The sequence below is a fragment of the Triticum urartu genome, unplaced genomic scaffold (assembly GCF_003073215.2).
Source record: "Triticum urartu cultivar G1812 unplaced genomic scaffold, Tu2.1 TuUngrouped_contig_7886, whole genome shotgun sequence".
NCBI classification, from domain to species: Eukaryota; Viridiplantae; Streptophyta; class Magnoliopsida; order Poales; family Poaceae; genus Triticum; species Triticum urartu.
The window spans coordinates 1-22,768 of record NW_024118774.1 but is presented as its reverse complement, the minus strand read 5'-3'; the positions used below and the strand labels follow the sequence as shown (position 1 = coordinate 22,768).

General features: G+C 45.0%; 3 long non-coding RNA genes across 3 annotated transcripts; all 3 read left to right on the top strand.

Moving 5' to 3' along the window:
• The first annotated feature begins 6 nt into the window (after positions 1 to 6).
• LOC125531703 lies at positions 7 to 2,375 on the top strand. The gene is made up of 4 exons (XR_007293440.1): positions 7 to 1,665; positions 1,855 to 1,876; positions 2,083 to 2,177; positions 2,268 to 2,375. It is a non-coding gene; the product is annotated as an uncharacterized LOC125531703 (long non-coding RNA).
• A 488-nt stretch (positions 2,376 to 2,863) lies between these two features.
• LOC125531702 lies at positions 2,864 to 3,618 on the top strand. The gene is made up of 4 exons (XR_007293439.1): positions 2,864 to 2,959; positions 3,101 to 3,270; positions 3,372 to 3,448; positions 3,604 to 3,618. It is a non-coding gene; the product is annotated as an uncharacterized LOC125531702 (long non-coding RNA).
• Positions 3,619 to 5,898: 2,280 nt separating this feature from the next.
• On the top strand, positions 5,899 to 6,884 carry LOC125531701. Its single transcript, XR_007293438.1, has 3 exons — positions 5,899 to 5,994; positions 6,348 to 6,493; positions 6,669 to 6,884. It is a non-coding gene; the product is annotated as an uncharacterized LOC125531701 (long non-coding RNA).
• The last annotated feature ends 15,884 nt before the right edge of the window (positions 6,885 to 22,768 follow it).

The following is a 22,768-nucleotide window of genomic DNA, read 5'->3' as shown; positions in this document are numbered from 1 at the left end:
CCGGCGTCGTTCGCCAGCTGCGCGCGCTCGTCCTCAACTCGTGCCTCTCCTCCTCTCGCGTCTGGTGAGGCGATTCGTCATCGGTTCTTGCCTCTCCTCGTCTCGCGTCTGGTGAGGCAATTCGTCCCTGATTCTTGCCTCTCCTAGTCTCGCCTCTGATTCTATGTTGCTCGTCCTCGCTCGATTCGTCCGTCGTTTAGAGTAGAAGAATCGCTTCTGATTTGTTCGAGTCTGCTCGTCCTCAGTTCCTCTGTTCTGAACCGCGTCTGATTCAGTTGATTTCGCTTGTCCTCGATTCGACCGTTTAGATAGAAATGCGCGTACGGTTTGACTTGCTCGTCCTCGCCGTCGTCGTCAGTTCTGAGTCGCGTGTGATTTGATTCTTGCTCCTCCTCATCGTCGCCCTGATGCTCTCGCGTGTTCTTGGGGCCGTCTCGTCGGGGGTTTGCGACTCTGGGAGGAAGCGAGCGAGCGGTCGGTCGATCGGTCGGTTTGGGTCACCGTCTGGTTTGCGAACTAACAAGTCCGTTTGAGAAACTTCTTTTCTTGTGTTCCGTGTTCACGGTGGACCGATGGTTCTTGCGTTTACTTCTGTTCCTGCGCTTCTGTTATCTGACGATCATGCGTTTCGTGTTCGCGTCGGGGCGACGGTGTGCGGTTCTGGTTTCCAAATTGGAGCAGTGTCAAATCCGTTCCTCTGTTCCATCACCTGCCTTGTTCGTCCTTCGTCGATTCTTGTTCTACCGGCAGGCGTGTGTGCTCCCATCCTAGATGCAGCGAACCTTGTTCTTGTCTGTTACGGTTGTTCTGATGGTGTTCGTTTCAACTTATTTCTTGCTATCATGCTTTGCTTATGTTCCAATATATTACGATGTGTGTTCAACTTGTATCTTGTTATCATGCTTTGCTTATGTTTCAATATATGATTCGTGTTCAGGGGTGCAAACCATGTAGGCCATGGGTACCGTGATGTGAGGCTTCTCTCCTGCAGATAAATTAGGATGATAGGCAGAGCAGAAAAGCTTGACCACTTCTTTGCATGGCCGATTTGGCATCCAATGCATCATAATCACGTTTTCCATGTTTGTTTTCATATCAATGCATCGACTCATCAGAGCACCCTTTTCCCTGTTTGTTTTCCCTTCTTTTCCTTATCAATAATCATGGTGTTCGACAATACTTCATTTCTACTGTTCTTTGTTCCCTTTTGAAGTTCACTGATTCAAATATGATGTGACTTGTGTGTTAGTATACTAGCCATGTTGTGTTTTATTCAAGTTATTAACCTACAAATTTGCCTTGATTGATTGCTGTTTGTGTATGGTTATTAAGATTGGTTGATTGATTGATGTTTGTTGATTGATTGATTGATTGATTGATTGATGTTTGCTGTTTGTTGATTGATTGATTGATTGTTGTTTGTTGAGTGGTATCAAACTTTGGTATTTGTAGTTCCTGACCATAGGTAACAGACCTTGCACTATTCTTTTTTCTGAACTTTTTTGTGATTATGTCTTATGTGGATATCATATTCTCTTTTTGGTATTACTGTTGTCCAGTCCTTCGAATAATGCATTTCTAAGTATTTAAGGTACAGGACATATCACATTTGCTCTTTATTGTGTTGCTAAGGACATTGATGGGTTGAGTTGGCATATAGCGCAGGTATATTTACATTCCTTACATTTTGTGATGCTGATGCCTGTAGTCCCAAAGTGTTTATTTAGCCAAATTTTGCTACTGGGACTGTTGTTTTTAGATATTGGCACCTATTATTTGCATGGATGTTTTCATGATGGCTAATTTGATTCATTACTTTTGTTCTGACGGTGTGCTTCTGGTGTTTTACTGAAGTCGTGGATCTCTCATCAACCTGGTATGTGTTTGGATGATAATCCCTCTCAAATTTAACTCGTTCCTATATTTTACACAAATGTTTATCTCATGGCTGGGAATGGTAACCTTATGAATGCATAGCCCACATTTTAGCTAGTTATATAGTAATGCCATACTTGCTTGGATGATGTTCTGTATATGCAAGTGTGGCGAGCTCACATACTGTGTCGGTATCTACCTACGCAGCTTAGCTCTTTCTGGATAGGACAGAGGTACAATATTTACATCCATGGCAGAAGGTTCTTAACCCTGAACTCATCAAAGGTCCTTGGACTCAAGAGGTTTGGCACTGCACTCCTGACTTTGCTCGAAAAAAAATCCTTTTGCACATTTTATAGTTATATTTATGATTATGATATTTTTTTCCACAGGAAGATGACAAAATTATTGATCTTGTAAGCAAGTATGGACCAACAAAATGGTCTCATTGCAAGGACCTGTAGAAGGGCCCTCCCACCTCAGCGCAGGTGATTTCCCCTCTGCCCCGTTTGTTTCCTTCTAGATCTTGCCCCGATTGCATTGCGTCTGGAATAGCGCGCCGTTGGCGTGGTCTGGTTGTTAACTGTTGTTACTGGTCATTTGGGTTTCGTTGTCGATTATTTAGCTGTGCTCTCGCAATGCTTTTAGGTGCTGGATTGCTTGGTGGAGAATACTGCTTATGAACTGTACATGGACTACTAATATGATTGACTCATGTCAAGTGTGTGATGTATCTTCTGAGCAGGTCATTAAAAAAACCCTTGGATTTTGTTCTGTTAGATTATAAAGTATGCCAACCTTATTATAGTTTATGCACCACCCTGTAGCACTATATGCTATCTTAACTGCCATAACCAAAATAAATTAAAATCGCCAAGGACTTCATACACAAATATCTTGGGGGTCCTCAAACAACTAGTTTGCTGCTGCTTGCTATCTTATCTATTTTTTCTGACATTCAGATATGAACATATTTCAGGTCTCTTTCCGCACCAAGGTGTTCCACCTAAACATTAACAACAACGACAGCATTTGCGTTGACATTCTCAAGGAACAGTGAAGCCTGGCTTTGACCATATCAAAGGTAATGATCTGCATTCCTAGCTTGGTTGTTCCATTTTTGCTTAAAGCTTATTGCTGATATAAGCTTGGTTCCTTCAGCAACTTAATCTCACAAAAATTCTTCATTTACGTTTCTCTAACATTTACCCATCTCTGTTAACAGGTCCTCCTATCAATCTGTTCGTTGCTGACGGACCCCAACCCCGATGATCCTCTGGTGCCTGAGATCTCTCACATGTACAAGACTGATCGGGCCAAGTATGAGTCCACGGCACGCTCCTGGACACAGAAGTATGCCATGGGTGGATGTATAGGCATGCAATGTCGAGAGAGGTATTCTTTTGATTGTTTTATTTTTATGGTTTCCTGAAATGCATTTTCCCCCTCCATGGAAGACAAACGGTGGGATGTTTGCTAATTTCCATTTGTCTTAGTTCTTCTCACCTATATAGCTAAAGTCGAAGACGACAAACCAGGTGAATTATTGGAGTTGCTGGACGATAAATCATCGGTAAGTTTCTATGCTTTCAAATGGTCAGAGTTTGAATTTTGATCAGTTTGTCCTTGATAACTTTGATATAGACACATGAATAATTACTTGTGTTGTTATGATCATAAACTGACTTCTATGTATCTTTGACTCATATGATGCTTATTACATAACAGGTCACCTGAACCTTCATTTGTAAATATGACTGCTGGTGCTGCTGATGATGTAAGCTACTTTTCTTGCGTCAAGAACAATAAAAACATCATTTACATCACAGTCACATTTTAAAGATGCTCCTGTCATTTCAGGCTACCCATCGGCTTGGAACTGATGAGAGACAACCGCTGTTGCCAACTTAAAACATAGTATTTTTTAGGTATGACTGGCTTACCTCTCCTCCTCTCGCGTCTGGTGAGGCAATTCGTCCTCGGTTCGTGCCTCTCCTCCTCTCGCGTCTAGTGCGGAAATTCGTCCCCGATTCCCTCTCCTCTCGCCTCTGACTTTATATTGCTCGTTCCCGCTTGATTCGTCCGTTTAGATTAGAAGAATCGCGTCTGATTTGTCATTTTGCTCGTTCTCGATTCATCTGTCTTGAAGTGTGTCTGATTCGACTGATTTTGCTCGTCCTAGATTCGCCCGTTTAGATAGAAAACCGCGTCTGGTTTGATTTACTCGTCCTCCTCGTCACTTTAGAGTAGCTCGTGATATGATTTTGCTTGTCCTCGCTGTCGCCCTGATGCTCTCGTGTGTTCTTGGGGCCGTCTCGTCAGGGGTCTCTGTCCCTGCGATTCTGGGAGGAAGCGGGCGAGCGGTCGGTCGGTCTGGTTTGCGAACTAAAGTCTGTTTGAGAAACTTCTGTTCCTGCATTTCGTGTTCACGGTGGAGCGATGGTTCTTGCGTTTACTTGTGCATGCGCTTCTGTTATCTGACGATCCTGCGTTTCGTGTTCGTGTCGGGGTGATGGTTGCAGGAACAGTCGGTTCTGGTTTCGGAAATTGGAGCAGTGTCAAATCGTTCCCTCTGTTCCATCTCCTGCGTTGTTCGTTGGTTATTTTCATATCTCAAACGCATGCGCTTGATACTCTGGTTACCCTCTGTCAATTCTTGTTCTACCGACAGGCGTGTGTGCTCCCATCCTTGATGCAGAGAATCCTTTTCTTGCCTGTTATGGTTGTTCTGATGTTGTTCTTTTCAATTTATTTATTGTTATCATGCTTTGCTTATGTTCCTATATGGCACGATTGATTGATTGTTGTTTGTTGTTTGATTGATTGCCTTGAGATGGATTGTTGTTTGTTGTTTGATTGATTGCCTTGAGATGGATTGTTGTTTGTTGTTTGATTGATTGCCTTGATATGGATTGTTGTTTGTTGTTTGATTGATTGCCTTGAGATGGATTGTTGTTTATTGTTTGATTGATTGCCTTGATTGATTGCTGTTTGTTGCCTTGAGATATTACATGTTTATATGGCACGATTGACTGTTGTTTGTTCATGGTTATTAGAATTGATTGATTGTTGTTTGTTGATTGGTAGTTCCTGATCATAGGTAACAGACCTGGCGCTATTATTATGTTTTGAATTTTTTTGTGATTATTATGCCTTCACATTGCACTTCTCCCAGATCCATATCGACATGCCCACGCTGTCTGACGAGGATAAAGATGTAAGGAACTCCTCCCAAGAATCTCTCTTGCTCCTTGTATTACCTTGGCGACTAGACTTTACATCTTATTTTTTTTCGTGAAACTGGAGCTCCTTGCTGTAACCCATTATATTACTTTATGAGCATGCGCCACTTTCAGGTTATGAAAAAATGGGTGCTCTAAACAAGACTGACTTCCTCTCTTTCTTATACAAGGCATGCAGAAGATGTGCGGCAAGTAAGTAACTCTATGTCGATATTTATAGTGTACTACTTCACAGTGCCATCTTTCCCGACAGATTGAATTTTTTTTATATTGATATTTTGTTGAATATCACATGTTTGTGTGCACTTCATACTTTGGAAAATATTCCTAACGTTGATAGTAATTAACATGTATTTTTCTCTACTGAGTACTACTTTCTTCGTTCTTTAAGTGTTCTTATTTCAGAAGTCTGCTCTGCACAAGTGCAACATGGCTGGAAACCTTGGTGTTGAGACTCTCCGTGGGTTGTATCCAGTTGAGACTATTTCAACGGTAGGCAGAATTTGTGCTGAGGTGAACTTTATTTTGGAGGTCTATATGTTCTCTTGATAAACACATGCCTGTTTGGGAGGGCATTTGTTGATAGGTTCCCTTTTGTAGTTCAAATCAGACTTCAATACTAATAAAATGTTACAGATAAATACTATTCTTCCGAATAGCCCCAAAATGTGTTCTCAACAAGTATATCCTTGGCACTCTAATGGAATCTAATGCAAATTCACTCCTTCCTGCCTTTTATCTTTTCATAGTTGGTGATATATTTTCATGAATTGTTTCACAGGCTGAGAAGGTCTTCAACCAGGATTTCTACTTCAAGCGAACCATGAAATACGTGGGAGAACCCATGATCCACTTGGAGTCTATTGCTTCCTCCCCGGTGCGTATTTTGTTTCTTTTCATTTTCCAACCTTTTGTTAGTGTCTACATACAAATGGAATAAACACTAGACTGCAGTTCACTTTCGAACTGTTGGCAAGTCATCATAAGCTTGGTTAATCAGTACATTATTTCGAACTTGACTGGTGGTAGGCTGGCATGTATATTCTGTATAATATAAATGCAATACGTGAGCTTATAAACTAGTGTGCACCAGTGAGGCTGATGTTTGGAGGTTTCATCTTGCATCGACCTTGAATTATTTGGTAGCTAGAATTCCTTGATTTGGACCCAACAAGTAAGAAGCTTGGTTTGCCTCGTGATTTGTACTGACATTGTTTCGCTGCCCTGCAGGCTGAATCTACTAGCACTAGAAATGAATCAGTGTTGAAGGTTGCTCTTGACCACGGCAAAGCATCCGGTGTGATCAAGTCGCATGGCTTACCTTAGCCAGAATTTCTATAAGAATGTTGCTGATGTTACATTCCTTGCTTTCTCTAGTAAGTGGAACAAGAATACATTAACATTTCTTTTATGTCGATATGCGTACACTCATAATATTTGAATTACAAACCAAATTTTACATAAATAAGCATGTGTCTCTGTGCCTACAAACTTGTGGGTATTGATGAAGATAATCACTTAATCAGCCTCTAACTAGCTTCCTATTTTCAGGAACGAAGATCTGGATCACCCTCGCCCCTCTAGAGAAATCAGTCTACTCATTCAAGTTCTGGAAATTCTTTATAGCTTTTTGAGTTTACTTCGGTCTTGCATGTATTAGCTTTCTGTTTGTGCCCCTATCTATCTATGTACGTTTCTTGTGTGCAAGTGCTCCATTATGTGTGTGTGACTGTGTGTGGCTTGACTCTGTGTGTGTGTGACTGTGTGTGGCTTGACTCTGTGTGTGTGGCTTGACTCTCTGTTCGTGTGACTCTGTGTGCTTGACTCTGTGTGTGTGAATGTTGCATTTGCTTGATGGTGTGGCATGTATGCTTGAATGATGATTGGTGTGGTTTAACACTGCCTTTGCCGGTCCCAAGCCCGGATGTGAAAATGTGGAGGGAGCTGCATTTACCTCCTTTGTATTTTATATATATTCACCTTCTGAATTTTGTGGCTGATGGCCTTCTAGTTTACCTAGATGGTTAGCTTGTTAATTAGTTTTGTGCATGCAAGACTTGAAATCTAGCCGATGTAGTGTTTAGTTTCTGTGCATGATAAATGGTTTTGTTGTGCACCTTTTCAAAGATGTGGCCCGTTTTCCCCTCTATTTTCCTCTTTTGGATGTTTACTAGCATTTGCTGTGTTTCTGAATTGATTATCTGTTGTAAGATATGGTTAGCATATATAGTTCAGAGATAAATGTCTTTGTTTGCAGCAGTACATTTTATTCATTCCAATGGTGATTGTGTGTTGGAACTCTTTTGCGGAAGTTCCAATGTATATCTATTTCAGTATCATTTTTTACTATAACATCACTGAAGCCAGTGGTATGTTTTATTTGAGATGAGTGATGTGATTAATTGTACCAGACAGGTGACTGCAGTAGCCCCGCAACAGCAATTATCTAGTTACTTTAACATGAATTTTGAACAATTAGGTAGTTCACAGTATGCAGTTTTAATTATATTCAGGAATGGAGCTTCTTCACTTCCTACATGCAGCAGGTTGTCCATGTTGTGTGTTTCAATTCTTTGATTATTCACCTGTATTTTCATTCAGCAGGTTGTCCATGTTGTGTGTTCCATATGGATTAGACGCCGCCGACTACTTTGTCTTTGATGCCGCGGCTCCTCGTTGGGTCTTTAGTACTTCTTTTGAGTGTTCAATTTTTAATCCCCATTACTCGTTATGCTCTTTGTATCTGTGTAATTTGGACCTCTGGTTGTGATCTTCTGAGCGGTGTCTCTGCTCGTTTGGACACACATGATTTGAACCACGATTTTGAGCTGTAATTCTGCTAGTGAGGCAAGCATGGTTTCAGCGGTGTTTCCATGAGATTTTGAACCATGTCTGTTATGATCTTGTGAAAATGTTGCGTGAATATTTATTGCTAATCGTGTGTCGTGCCAATGCTGCCTTTGGTTGATTGTGTGGCTTGTTGCTTAGCTGAATGATTGGTTGTAGTGTTTGCTAATTTTTTTTGTGTTTTGTAGTTTTGTAGTTTTAACACTGCCTTTGCCGGTCCCAAGCCCGGATGAGAAAATGTGGAGGGGACTGCAGTTAGTTAAGCTGTTTAGAACTTTCACGATCTCCAAATATATTTCAATGAGTAGTAGTTAATGAAGTGAGTAGAAGTTGTACAGACTGTCCTAGTAGAATATGTTTTACTTGCGTTCCCAAAGGAAAGTGAGTGTATAGAAGTCTTGCATGAAAGGCCTCCTGTACCACAATTCTCTATGACGCAGTTCAATTGTTGTGGGTAACTGCTTCCCTAGAAAATGTTGTGGTATTGCTGGACAAGAGATACACAGTAGGGTAAAGTGTAGCAGATCAAGCAAGTTGGGAGCCGCTTTATGTTTGGAACATGTTATTGTCGTCAAGGTGTATGCGCTCTTCGGGTGCAAAAGCATACATATGCATTGCCATGTCAAGAACAATGAAATGAAAAACAGAGTCTTAGTCGAGTTTTTTTTTTATCTCGAGAGGTTGTTGCCAATGCAAGAAAATTAAACACTCTCAGGCCGGATTTGTTTTTTTCACTCTTACAATTGATTCAGACTGCAAAAAGGGTATAAGAAGAAGATTCAAGACCACACCAACCAGTCAAAAGTGAAAACAAAACAAGAGTGTCTCAGCTCTAGACATTAAAGAAGTCCTGAATTTGTACATGCTGGCTCAAACATATGAGATGGTACAATGAAGTAAAATATTTGAATGCCATTATGGCCGTATAGTGAACTTTAGCGTTATAGTAAAAACTTTTCATTCAAATAAATTTGAAGGCTTTTATCAACATGGAAACAGCAGAAACAAATGAAAACAGAAAATACTATAAATTCATAAAGAAAATAGATATTCAGCATGCATCAAAATAAGAAATAGAAAATTCAAAAGGCAAGGAAGTTCAGATATCCTTACTTTTTTGGCCTTCACATCCAGAGTTGGTGACCCTGTGGTTGTCTTGGTCGAATATGTGTCCCATGTTTCCATTACAGAATTAGCACCACTTATTTTGCAAAATTTGCAAAGCACGGATAAAACACCATGTTCCACAACGCACAGTCCATGTAACACTATGGGGCACTCCAGTCATATGAGCGGCTTTAAAATAGCATGTAGAAGGGAATAACTATTAGATTCTTGCATGAATTATGTATATGTACAACATAATAGCAACCATAGAAGGTGAGAGAAAATCGAACCATTTAAGCTCTTCAACACAAGTTCCTTTTTCGAGAGGACCAACATCATAATTCCAAAGAATTGCTGAAACTTTTCCGTGGACCGCCTGATGAGAGGCCTGCATAATTTATTTTTACTAGCAAAACGGCTTGTGCATTGCAACGGGGGTAAAAAAACATAACCTCCAATTGTCATGACCATACTTTGTTGCATCACTGAGATACACTATCACTCTCATTTTCATGAAATCTTGAACAATTTTTAAAAATCATGATCATTTTTTAAAACTCGTGAACTTATCTGAAATTGTGAACAATTTTCAAATTCGTGAACATTTTTACAGATTTTTGAAAAATTTCTAAAATGATGAAAAAATTGAATTCATGAACATTCTATACTATTTGCAAACATTAAAAAAACAATTGTGAATATTTTTAAAAACATTTTTCTTGAATAGGTGAACATTTTTAGAATCGATGAATAGTTTTTCTTTGAAATTGGTGGAACAATTTTTTAAATTCATGAACATTTTTTTGATTTAACGAACATTTTTTGAAATGCATGATAATTTTTTGAATCCGCAAACATTTTCTGAATCAATAACCTATTTTTGTAAGTCATGAACAGTTTTTGAATTTTTAGCATATTTTTCAATTCATGACCATTTTTTGAATTGGCGAAAGTTTGTTCAATTTTGCTAACAATTTTTAATACACGAAATTTTTGTAAACAAATCAAGAACATTTTTTGATTTTCGAAAAATTATTTTCAAAATTGTGATTTTCTTAATATGCCAATATTTTTGAAAATCGCAAACATTTTTTGAATTCACAAAATTTATGAATTATTAAACATTTTATTTCAAAATTCAAATTTTTTGAACTTTTTTGAAGTCCCAAATTATTTAATGTAGAAACAAAAGACAGAAAAGGAAAACTAAAAATTAAAAAATGAAATTAAAAAACAGGCTGCCCGGACATGGGCCGGCCCAAACAGGTGCGTTGTGTCTTCTCCCAACGTGCAGAGCGCAATATAGAAGATTCTAATGCATGGGCTGGTCCTGGCAGAGATTGCCCTGTGTGAAACGTTTTTTATTAGTTATAGGTGGCATTGGTGGGTAATACTTTGCAACTTTGAGGGCAATTTTGATGATGTACCGCCCGAAGCAGTAGCCTACATATTATTAGGTATAGATATATAAGCCCAGTAACAGAGGTAATTAAGTCCCATTTTATTTTGTTTTACTTGATAAGTATCCAACCCAACTCAACTATCTATTAGTTTATTCCATAATCCAAAAAGGCCATATATATAGGCACACTAAACTACCACTACACATCTTAAATGTTAAAACGGATACATACTGAATCATTTCTACCCTTACCTTAATGAAATATTCAGGTTTTGTAATCACAAGAGAACAGAGCCTTTTTTTGGCAAATGGCCAGGGTTTGCCTCGTGAGTTCTTGAAATCAAAATTTTAATATATTAATGTATTAAGATCAATAGAATGAAGGAAACAGACATCCAAGACATTATAGTTGCAATCTAATGAAAATGTGATACCTCTGAATGAGTTCGAATATATGGATCAGGAGCTTCACCTTCTGTCGCTTTGCTGCATTGGTATATTCACCAATTTGCAATCCACACCCCTCTCCCTTATCAAGAAGAATATAGAATCATCACTACAAGTCTTGATCGTATAAAACCCATTGAGTTTATGGAATCGCCTTTGAGCTTCAAGGAGAAGAATAGCTGTAGGGACAATCTTCCCATTGTCGATGTAACTCCTGAGCTGCAAGCTATTTACTAATGCAATCAAAGTAGTAACCGGTGTAAGGAGGGATTTGATACAAACCATCTCAGGTAGGCAAAGCAAAATGTAGCCAAAGGAAGGCCACCTGATACTCCATCACACTGTATTCAAGAAACGATATTGTGGAAAAAAATTAATTAGTAACAATGCGCTGGTAACCATGCGTAAACAAAACAGTGTAGACAATTCAAACATATGTTTCATAGGAGATTTTATAAGTAACAAAAAGAATTATATATTTGTATTTGTTCATAATAGTAACCTGAACTATAGCAAGCAATACAAAGAACCATCTTTACTATGACAACACAATGATATTGCTAAGTAACTATTGAGGGAGTCCTGGATTAAGGGGTCCTCGGGCGTCCGGGCTATGTAACGTGGGCCGGACTGATGAGCTGTGAAGATACAAGACCGAAGACTCTCTCCCGTGTCCGGATGGGACTCTCCTTGATATGGAAGGCAAGATGTGAAGATTCCTGTCTCTATAACCGACTTTATACAACCCTAGTCCCCTCCGGTGCCTATATAAACCGGAAGGCTTAGTCCGTAGAGGCGATCATAATCATAATCATACAGGCTAGACTTCTAGGGTTTTAGCCATTACGATCTCGTGGTAGATCCACTCTTGTAATACTCATATTCATCAAGATCAATCAAGTAGGAAGTAGAGTATTACCTCCACAGAGAGGGCCCAAACCTGGGTAAAACAACGTGTCCCCTGTCTCCTGTTACCATCAACCTTAGACGCACAGTTCGGGACCCCCTACCCGAGATCCGCCGATTTTGACACCGACATTGGTGCTTTCATTGAGAGTTCCGTTGAGTCGTCGTCAAGAGGTCCGATGGCTCCGTCAATCATCGACAACAACGCTGTCTAGGGGGAAAATTTTCTCCCTGGCCAGATCTTCGTGTTCGGCGGCTTTGCACTGCGGGCCAACTTGCTTGGCCATCTAGAGCAGATCGATAGCTACGCCCCAGGTCACCAGATTAGCTTTGGAAACCTCGACTATGTCGCTGACGTCTAGGGAGACTTGATCTTCCAAGGATTCGCGACTCCGACTCCCGCTCTGGCCTTAGATCCGGAATAATCATACAGGCTAGACTTCTAGGGTTTTAGCCATTACGATCTCGTGGTAGATCCACTCTTGTAATACTCATATTCATCAAGATCAATCAAGTAGGAAGTAGAGTATTACCTCCACAGAGAGGGCCCAAACCTGGGTAAAACAACGTGTCCCCTGTCTCCTGTTACCATCAACCTTAGACGCACAGTTCGGGACCCCCTACCCGAGATCCGCCGATTTTGACACCGACATTGGTGCTTTCATTGAGAGTTCCGTTGAGTCGTCGTCAAGAGGTCCGATGGCTCCGTCAATCATCGACAACAACGCTGTCTAGGGGGAAAATTTTCTCCCTGGCCAGATCTTCGTGTTCGGCGGCTTTGCACTGCGGGCCAACTTGCTTGGCCATCTAGAGCAGATCGATAGCTACGCCCCAGGTCACCAGATTAGCTTTGGAAACCTCGACTATGTCGCTGACGTCTAGGGAGACTTGATCTTCCAAGGATTCGCGACTCCGACTCCCGCTCTGGCCTTAGATCCGGAACGCGTCGCCATGTCCGAAGACGGACTTCACGTGCCCACCGGACTGTCTACGGCCACCAAACTTAGTACGAGAGAGTCGGTTGAAGTGGCATCGCTGGAAACCATCCCGAAGCCAGACCCCTCTCGGGGTGCTGGCTCCGAACCCTCGGAGTCAGCTCCGTGTGAGCTCGGCCGGGAGGTATTCCCTCCGCCGTACTCCATGGATTTTTCTCTCTCCGAACAAACCTCGCCTTTAAGCGAGGCTCTAGACTTAATGTGATCCCTTGTCATTACAGAGGAGCAACGTCTGTACTATGCCCAACCTGGACTAGGGGCTGAGAGCAGGGAATTTTTTCTCCCACCCACCACCCACCTTATAGCCACTATCGAGGATTTAACCGACATGCTCGATTACGACTCCGGAGACATCGACGGTGTGGACGACGACGCCGGAGAGGAGCAGGCCCAAGGCCCACCGCATACTGGATGCCGGGAGGCCACCTCCACGAACGACATATATATGGTGGATACATCCAAAGATGAGGGTGAGGACGGCGGTAAGGATCCGTTTAAGGACAATAACGCTGATAAGCCACCGAAGCGGCGGCATCAGCGGCACTGTTCAAAATCACACCGTGACAAAGAAAGCAATATCGGCACCGGAGAAAATAATACTCCGGAGAATGCCGAAGACCCAAACGCCCCCATCGAACCAGCTTCTGAACAGAAAGGTAGGGAGGAAGGGCAGAGTAACCCCGACGAGCCAGTCGGGAACGACGACTCGGAGGACAGCAGCTATATGCCACCCTCCGAAGATGAAATAAGTCTAGGCAACGAAGACTTCATCGCGCCAGAAGAACCCCTCGAGCAAGAACGCTTTAAACAACAGCTCATCGCAACAGCGAGGAGCCTAAAAAGGAAACGACAACGGATTCAAGCCGAGCAGGATATGCTCAACGACAGATGGACTCAGGTCCTAGCAGCCGAAGAATACGGCCTCGAGCGCCCGATCAAAAGTTTCCCGAAGAACAAATTATCTCCTCAATTGAACGACGAGGTGCCGGAGCCTATACCATCAGCGCGAAAAGCGGCTGATCGACCACCACGTGGCCGGGACAAAGCGACAACTCAAGCCGAACACCAGCCCGCACGACCTCACCGTAAAGGCAGAGATAAAACAACTCGGGGACATACATACGACCTACGGCAAGACCTGGACAGTAGAGCAGGTCAGATCAGATCGATCTACGGATCGCGGGGGCGTGCGCCGATGCGTGATGACGACAATCTAGCCAGACGCGACAAACATAACCACGCCCGAGCCGAAAACCGCGGATGAACTCCATCCAAGCTACGTCACGACTTAGCCCGATATAGAGGCGCCGCACACCCCTTTTGCTTCACCGATGAAGTAATGGAACATGAATTCCCAGAAGGGTTTAAACCCATGAATATCGAATCATACGATGGAACAACAGATCCCGTGGTATGGATTGAGGATTTTCTTCTCCATATCGACATGGCCCGCGGTGATGATCTCCACGCCATCAAATACCTCCCACTAAAACTAAAGGGACCAGCGCAGCATCGGCTGAACAGCCTTCCAGAGAACTCCATTGGCAGCTGGGAGGACCTGGAAGACGCCTTCCGCGATAACTTCCATGGTACATATGTCCGGCCACCAGATGCCGATGACTTAAGTCACATCATCCAGCAGCCCGGAGAGTCAGCCAGGAAGCTCTGGACTAGGTTCTTAATTAAAAAGAACCAAATTGTCGATTGTCCGGACGCCTAAGCCCTCGCGGCCTTCAAACACAGCGTTCGGGATGAGTGGCTCGCCCGCCACCTCGGTCAAGAAAAACCAAAATCCATGGCAGCCCTTACCGCTCTGATGACCCACTTTTGTGCGGGAGAAGACAGCTGGCTCGCTCGTAGAAGCAACAACGCCAGTGATCCAAGCACTTCCAAAGTCCGAGACGGCAATAGCAAGCCACGACACAAATAAACACAAGCGTCGCAATAATAATGATGGAACGCAAGACATGGCGGTAAACGCCGGATTCAGCGGCTCCATACCCGGTCAACAGAAAAAGCCATTCAAGGCAAACAGAGACGGACCATCCAATTTAGACAAGATACTGGATCGGCCCTGCCAGATTCATGGCACTCCCGATAAACCAGCCAATCATACCAACAGAAGTTGTTGGGTCTTCAAACAAGCCGGCAAGCTTAATGCCGAACTCAAGGGGAAGGGGCCGCCCAGTGACAACGATGACGAAAAGGCTTGCCAACCAAACACCGATGGTCAGAAGCAATTTCCCCCCGAAGTAAAAATAGTGAACATGTTATACATGACGCACACCCCCATAGGGGAGCGCAAGCACGCACTACGGGATGCCTACGCCATAGAGCTGGTCCCCCCAAAATTTAATCAATGGGTGGACTGCCCGATCACTTTTGATCGCAAGGACCACCCAGTCCGTATCTGTCACGCAGGTTCAGTAGCTCTGGTCCTCGACCCAATTATCGATGGGTTCCATCTTACGAAAGTCCTTATGGACGGCGGCAGTAGCCTTAATATCCGTTACCACGACACTGTCTGCAAAATGGGCATTGATCCTTCCAGAATCAAGCCCACCACAACTACCCTCAAGGGGGTAGTAGCCAGCGTAGAAACTCACTGCACGAGCTCCATCACATTGGAAGTCGTTTTTGGTTCGCCGAACAACTTCCGAAGCGAGGGCTTGACCTTCGATATTGTCCCGTTCCGCAGTAGCTATCATGCACTTCTGGGGCGTACCGCTTTTGCTCGTTTTAATGCGGCCCCATACTATGCCCATGCAAAACTTAAGATGCCCGGTCCACGTGGGCTCATAAAAATAAATGGAAATACGGAATGCTCCCTCCGTATAGAGGATCATACTACGGCTACTACAGCCAAAGTACAAAGCGACCTTATCAAGCCGCGTATCTCATCAGCCATTAAGCCGTCGGTCTCTATTAAACAGGACCGATCACTCTCAGAGCTGGACTAGCAGTTCGGCCTCCGTCGTTCGCCTCATATACCTGCGAAGTTTGTACCGCGCATACATAATTATGCACTTAAAATACCCTGGTCATCGGCGGAGGCACAATATGGACAGGCCTACAAGCACTCCCATAGCCTCTCTTCTAACTATTTTTTATCTTTTACCACAGGAGGCTCAAAGGCTGGTCATCTCACGGACTCTTTTGGAGTTCGGCTTCATATACTTACTCAAAGGCTATTCCTGTTAAGGAGTCCTTTCACCGAGGCAAGGCGGCGCAGACGTGCGACAGGAGGTCCAAATAATTTTTTTGACTGCCGACGAGCCCCCCGCGCCTCGCAAACACAGCGTGCGGAAGGAAGGGCTCCCCCGCCACCTCGGTCAAGAAAAACCAAAATCCATGGCAGCCCTTACCGCTCTGATGACCCACTTTTGTGCGGGAGAAGACAGCTGGCTCGCTCGTAGAAGCAACAACGCCAGTGATCCAAGCACTTCCAAAGTCCGAGACGGCAATAGCAAGCCACGACACAAATAAACACAAGCGTCGCAATAATAATGATGGAACGCAAGACATGGCGGTAAACGCCGGATTCAGCGGCTCCATACCCGGTCAACAGAAAAAGCCATTCAAGGCAAACAGAGACGGACCATCCAATTTAGACAAGATACTGGATCGGCCCTGCCAGATTCATGGCACTCCCGATAAACCAGCCAATCATACCAACAGAAGTTGTTGGGTCTTCAAACAAGCCGGCAAGCTTAATGCCGAACTCAAGGGGAAGGGGCCGCCCAGTGACAACGATGACGAAAAGGCTTGCCAACCAAACACCGATGGTCAGAAGCAATTTCCCCCCGAAGTAAAAATAGTGAACATGTTATACATGACGCACACCCCCATAGGGGAGCGCAAGCACGCACTACGGGATGCCTACGCCATAGAGCTGGTCCCCCCAAAATTTAATCAATGGGTGGACTGCCCGATCACTTTTGATCGCAAGGACCACCCAGTCCGTATCTGTCACGCAGGTTCAGTAGCTCTGGTCCTCGACCCAATTATCGATGGGTTCCATCTTACGAAAGTCCTTATGGACGGCGGCAGTAGCCTTAATATCCGTTACCACGACACTGTCTGCAAAATGGGCATTGATCCTTCCAGAATCAAGCCCACCACAACTACCCTCAAGGGGGTAGTAGCCAGCGTAGAAACTCACTGCACGAGCTCCATCACATTGGAAGTCGTTTTTGGTTCGCCGAACAACTTCCGAAGCGAGGGCTTGACCTTCGATATTGTCCCGTTCCGCAGTAGCTATCATGCACTTCTGGGGCGTACCGCTTTTGCTCGTTTTAATGCGGCCCCATACTATGCCCATGCAAAACTTAAGATGCCCGGTCCACGTGGGCTCATAAAAATAAATGGAAATACGGAATGCTCCCTCCGTATAGAGGATCATACTACGGCTACTACAGCCAAAGTACAAAGCGACCTTATCAAGCCGCGTATCTCATCAGCCATTAAGCCGTCGGTCTCTATTAAACAGGACCGATCACTCTCAGAGCTGGACTAGCAGTTCGGCCTCCGTCGTTCGCCTCATATACCTGCGAAGTTTGTACCGCGCATACATAATTATGCACTTAAAATACCCTGGTCATCGGCGGAGGCACAATATGGACAGGCCTACAAGCACTCCCATAGCCTCTCTTCTAACTATTTTTTATCTTTTACCACAGGAGGCTCAAAGGCTGGTCATCTCACGGACTCTTTTGGAGTTCGGCTTCATATACTTACTCAAAGGCTATTCCTGTTAAGGAGTCCTTTCACCGAGGCAAGGCGGCGCAGACGTGCGACAGGAGGTCCAAATAATTTTTTTGACTGCACTCTCTATTTCGAGCCTGTAAAGTGCCTTCTCCCTCGGCCTTCGACCCCTGGCATGTCAAATAGCCTGGGTTGTGGCGTTATTATCTGTAAGATGGCAATTGACATATCAATCAGGTTCAAGTGAACATAATCCGTATTCAGTATTCACTTTTCCTAAAGAACAGAATTTTGCTTCTTCGGTTGTTTCACACACGCACCTCGGCACAAATTGCCAAGGGCTCAATATGGGAACAAATGAGTTGCCGACAAGTCTGAACAGTTTTATAGCACACTTCAGCGTCACGACTTTGGCCTTATATGCATCAGCTATGAATCATGTCTTTGGTCAATAGTTGGGTGGCCCGGCTCCTGTGCTTACTACCTTATGTTCCGCTCTATCAGCTAGGGTAGTAAAGGGAGAACTACTGCAATTGTGTCCTGGTTTATCCAGATGAGCACCTCAATAGAGAAAGCCGAAAACTGACTGTCATGATGCGGCGAGAGCTGGTCAACCACTCGATGACTTATCAGAATCTTTCATGATTCCCTCTGTATTACACGAATGACCGCTCTTAAGGTCACCTATGTAAGGCACCGTATGGGGATAACCGCGTACATACTAGGGGCTATATCGTAGACCCACCGTCAAACTCCTATGGCTAAGTGAAAGTGTTAAAGCCCTATAGTCCGATTGCCTAGTTCGCCGCATTGACACCTCCTTCACGGACCAAGACGTTGGGTCAAGAGTGATCAAGTGCTTTTCCGAACACCCCCGTATTTTATGCGAGGGGGCCGAAGCCAATGACTGGAAAAACTTTCAGATTATACAAAAACAGCCGCACAGGAGGAAACAAAACTTTTAGGCAAAAGTATAAAAACATAGCCTTGATATATCATAATATTGTTTTTACAATTTCGATACATTCACTCGAAGATCATATCCTTTGAGCACTGACCCTCTATCAAGAGGGCGCCCTCTAGGACATCTTCAAAATAATGCTCCGGCATGTGTTTGTCCTTGCCCTCGGGTGGACTTTTCGCTGCAATATCTGTGGCCTTCATCTTCGCCCAATACGTCTTGACACGGGCAAAGGCCATCTGTGCACCTTCAATGCACGCTGATCGCTTCACGGCATCGATACGCGGCACCACATCCACAAGTCATTGCACCAAACCAAAATAACTATTCGGAACTGGCTCAGTCGGCCATAGACGGACCATGACGTCCTTCATGGCAGATCCGGATATCTTGTGGAGCTCGGCCCACTGGACCATCTGTTCGTTCAGTAACAACAGGCGCTTTGGCATGCTGAATTGTGACCAGAAAAGCTTTTCCGTTGCATACCCTTCTTGCGCTTGGTAAAACTGCGCCGCATTGGAGGCACTCTTCGGCAAGTCCAAGAATGCATCTGGAGAACTCCACATTTGATTAGGCGAGGCATACTTCGGATCGCCGAATCTAGTCTGTAATAGAAAGGGCTTACCGGCTGCTATCTCCCTGGTTTGCCGGATCTCCTCCCGAGCCGCTCTAGACTTAGATCGTGCTTCTCTCGCCTCTCGTAAGGCCTTCTCGAGTTCGGCTACTTTGGACTTGTTCTCCTCCTCGAGTGCTTGGCCTTTTCCAGTGGCATCCTTTAGATCTTGCTCTATGGAAGATATTCTCTCCTCGCACTGGCGCCGAGCAGCCTGTCCAGCCTTTAACTCCTCAGCTGCCTTCTTGGCAGCCACATTACTCATCCTGGCTTGCTCCTTGGCTCGGGCAAGCTCTGCCCGAAGGGTCTCAACCGCGGTAGCACTATCTGCAGTTGTGCATGTCTTAGTATATAATCCTCAGCTTCGTGCTCATGTTATTATACATACATATACTGGCCGCCCCAAAACATACCTTGCGCCTCGTCGAGCCACCTGTTAATAAGCGTGATGTCATCCTGCGCCACGTCAAGTTTCTGCTTCAGACCTGCAACCTCTGTAGTGTGGGCAGTCACCATGGATGTCATAGCCTGTGTTCCAATTGGTTAGATTATTTCCTGGGCATGTCTTTTTCGATCCTCTGATTGGCTCCCTTTGGATGCCAACCAGAGTCTCAGGGGCTACTATCTATACACAGGTGCATTTTGCGTATAGAGCACAATTGAAAATATTACATTACGTACCTTGAAGCCTCTTAGCAGGCCCGTGAAGGCTTCATTCAATCCGCTTTTCGCGGACAGAATCCTCTCAACCACCGTACCCATCAAGGTACGATGTTCCTCTGTGACAGACGCATGTCTGAACATGTCCATCAATGTATGCGGCGCCTCCGGATTTCTGGAGGCAGCTGCAGGAGTACGAACTCCCTTTGAAGGTATATGTTTATTCGACCCTAGAGTTGTTTCCGGCTATAAACCGGATAGTCCGGGGCCTTTATTGTTGGTCCCCGTAGGGACCGCACACCCCGGACCCTGGGCGACTGAAGTTTCACCTTCGGGCGTTGTCTTCATTATCCCCCGCACCACTCGTTGATTGGGAGAGATCCTTCGGGACGACACCTCGAAGTTGTCCGCCTTGTTGGGCGAGAAGGACTATGGAGGCGCCTTACTTTCCATCATCTCTGGAAGAAGATCCCCCGAGGAAGAGGATTGTTGAGGAAGACTGCGTGCCGGGCTGCAAAGCATATATTCTAGATGTTACCCTTGTAACGGGAAAAGAACGGGATATGTTTAAAACACCCTTATTCACTTACCGTTTGGCTAAAGGCTCGTCCTTGCGAAGGAACTGTGCGACAACGTCGCCTTCCGAGCCTGAACCGCCTGACAGGGGCATCTTACCTCGCTTAGGAGCCTTTACCTCCCAACCTTCGGAGGCGGCCCTTTTCTTACCATGGGGAAAAAGGATGTTAGCTCCTCCTTTTCTTTTGTCTTCGGCAGAGGGAGCCCTAATCTCCCTGAACATGGTGTCTGGTGTACCTTCAGAATGGAGGCCACCTTTGGCCTTCCTGCTCTCCTCCTTGTCCTCTTTCACCGGCACCTAGTATGGTGCCGGGGCCGACATCCTTGTTAGCACGGGATTGGCTGAGTCTTCGGGAAGAGGGGCCGAACACCTAATTCGCTCCTCCTTCTTTATCCAGCTCTGGAAGAAGATGGTTTTCTCAGTATCTTATTATGGGATATTTAACTAAGCTGTGTTCAGTAGTCGAGTGCTTACCGAGGTATCCGGATGGTGGCAGTCGAGGCCGATGTCCTCGGTTGTGTCCAGCCACTGTTTGCATGTCCCGGAAAATAACTTCCACATTCCTCTGTGCGTCGTGCCGAAGAAATGCTGAAGGGTCCGTGGTCCTTTCGGATTGAACTCCCACATGCGGAGAGGCTATCACTGGCACGGTAGGATCCACCGGACTAACATTACCTGGATTACGTTGATGAGACCAGTGTCCTTCTCAAGGAGACTCCGGATCTGACTTTGTAGAGTCTGCACTTCGTCAATTGATCCCCAGTCCAACCCCTTATTGATCCATGATGCGAGCTGTACTGGAGGGACAGATTGGAACGCATGTGTAGCTGCCCACTTGGTACCACGGGGTTCAGTGATGTAAAACCACTCCCGCTGCCATAAGTTGAAGGATTCCGCGAAGGAGCCTTTTGTCCAAGGGATATGGGTGAGTCTGCTCACAGTAGCACCACCGCACTCCGCTTGCTTCCCCTCGACTACCTTCGGCTTCACATTAAAGGTCTTGAGCCATAAGCTGAAGTGAGGGGGAATGTGGAGAAAGGCCTCGCACGTGATGATGAACGCCGAGATGTGAAGGAAGGAGTCCGGAGCTAGATCGTGAAAATCTAGCCCGTAGTAGAACATGAGCCCTCGAACGAAGGGATGGAGAGCGAACCCTAGCCCCCGGAGGAGGTGGAAGATGAATACGACCCTCTCGCCAGATCAGGGAGTAGGAATAACCTGCCCTTGAGCAGGAAGTCTGTGGGGAATTTCCACGGTCAGGTATCTTGCCGCTCGGAGCTTCGCAATATCCTCCTCTGTAGCGGAGGAGGCCAACCACCGGCCTTGAAGGCTGGATCCGGACATAACTGAGAGGCTCGAAGCAATTAAACCCTGGGTACTGGAACTCAAGGTTGGGAAGGCTGAGGAAGAGGCAGGCGTAGAGAAGGATGTGTGCCCCTTTATAAAGGTGGTGAATATCAAATGCCTCCTCATGGGCCTTAAAACTTGCCTATTCCCGAGGGATCCTGCCGACGTGACGGTTGGATTACCCACGCCCGTATTGATGAGAATCCCACAATAAGGGGACACGATCTCTGCTTTGACGAGACGTGCCAATGGAACCGCATCTCAAAACATGGAGCAGCAGGCAGAAAAAATGGTTCGAAATAATGGCTGGGTGGTGACGTGGCATCACGCTACAAAAAATTGTCAGCAGATTGGACTCGCGAAATATTATACTCTTTGCGTTTGTGTGTGGTACTTGTTTTGCAGAGCCGGACACGTTCTTTGTGTTCGAAAGATGTTTTGGTGTCAGGACCCCGATTCTAAGTCACACCGATCTAGCATGTAACACATCATATCACTTTGCGGCCTCACGCATGGTATTCCCACGGGTGCCACCTTACCTGGCCCGGGACCGTTTGCGCCTTTTGGCTCATGTATATGATAGTGCCGCTAGCATCCATATGACAGAGAACCCGGGCCGACATGACTAGTCGTGAACCCAAAGTGGCACTAACTTACGGGGACAGGCATAATGAAACAACATCGAACATGTCGGTCATCAGCGTGTGAATCCGGGCTGTAGCAACTAGGCTAACAGGACTCCGGGAACCCAGGCTGTAGCAGGCTAGCAAGACTCCAGAAGTCACCGCGTGACATTTCCCCGAAGGGACAAACACAGGAACGAAGTGAATCACATGCCGGCCAGTCTAAGTGTTCCGGAGGAGTAGTACTGGGCTAGCAGGACTCCGATAAACCGGGCTGTAGCAGACTACCAAGGCTCAGTGGAAGCACCAGACTACATTTCCCCATAAGAGAGGCTACCAAAGATAAAAAAAAAAGGTTTTCGATCCCACACATACCAAGCATTTCAATAACATACACACAATATGCTCGATATGTGCAAATACAACATGGCATCACAACAAGACTCTACGACTCAGAGTATT